This window comes from Epinephelus moara, chromosome 11, assembly GCF_006386435.1.
Source record: "Epinephelus moara isolate mb chromosome 11, YSFRI_EMoa_1.0, whole genome shotgun sequence".
NCBI lineage: Eukaryota > Metazoa > Chordata > Actinopteri > Perciformes > Serranidae > Epinephelus > Epinephelus moara.
In genome coordinates, this window is record NC_065516.1 from 6,783,313 (window position 1) to 6,783,783 (window position 471).

The following is a 471-nucleotide window of genomic DNA, read 5'->3' on the forward strand; positions in this document are numbered from 1 at the left end:
AGAGTGTGGCTTAAGAAGCCGGCTAATTAGGCAGAACGAGCTGCAGGTGTGCCGGGAGCCCAGTGCACCCGGAGATCGCCCCGCCCCTCGGCACTCACTCTGCAGGGAGAGGGAGAGAAGGATCAGATAGCAGCAAACACAGTTTCACAGAAAATCAGGACCACAACAATATCAGTACATCAGTCTGTGCAATATTCTATCTCCAACCCAATCTGGCTTTAGACCTAATTTCTCCACCACAACAGCCCTGCTAAAATTCACCAATGATGTGTACTCCTCCATTGAATAAAGGCCTACTTACAGGTGCAATTTTATTGATGTTTCCAAACCTTTTGATTTGGTTGATCACTACCTCCTCTTTGATAAGCTCTATTCTCTTGGTCTATCCAAAATGCTCTCCTCTGGTTTAATGCCTATCTTGACAATAGATGTCAGTGTGTTGTCTTTCAAGGTTCACAGTCTGATTATTTA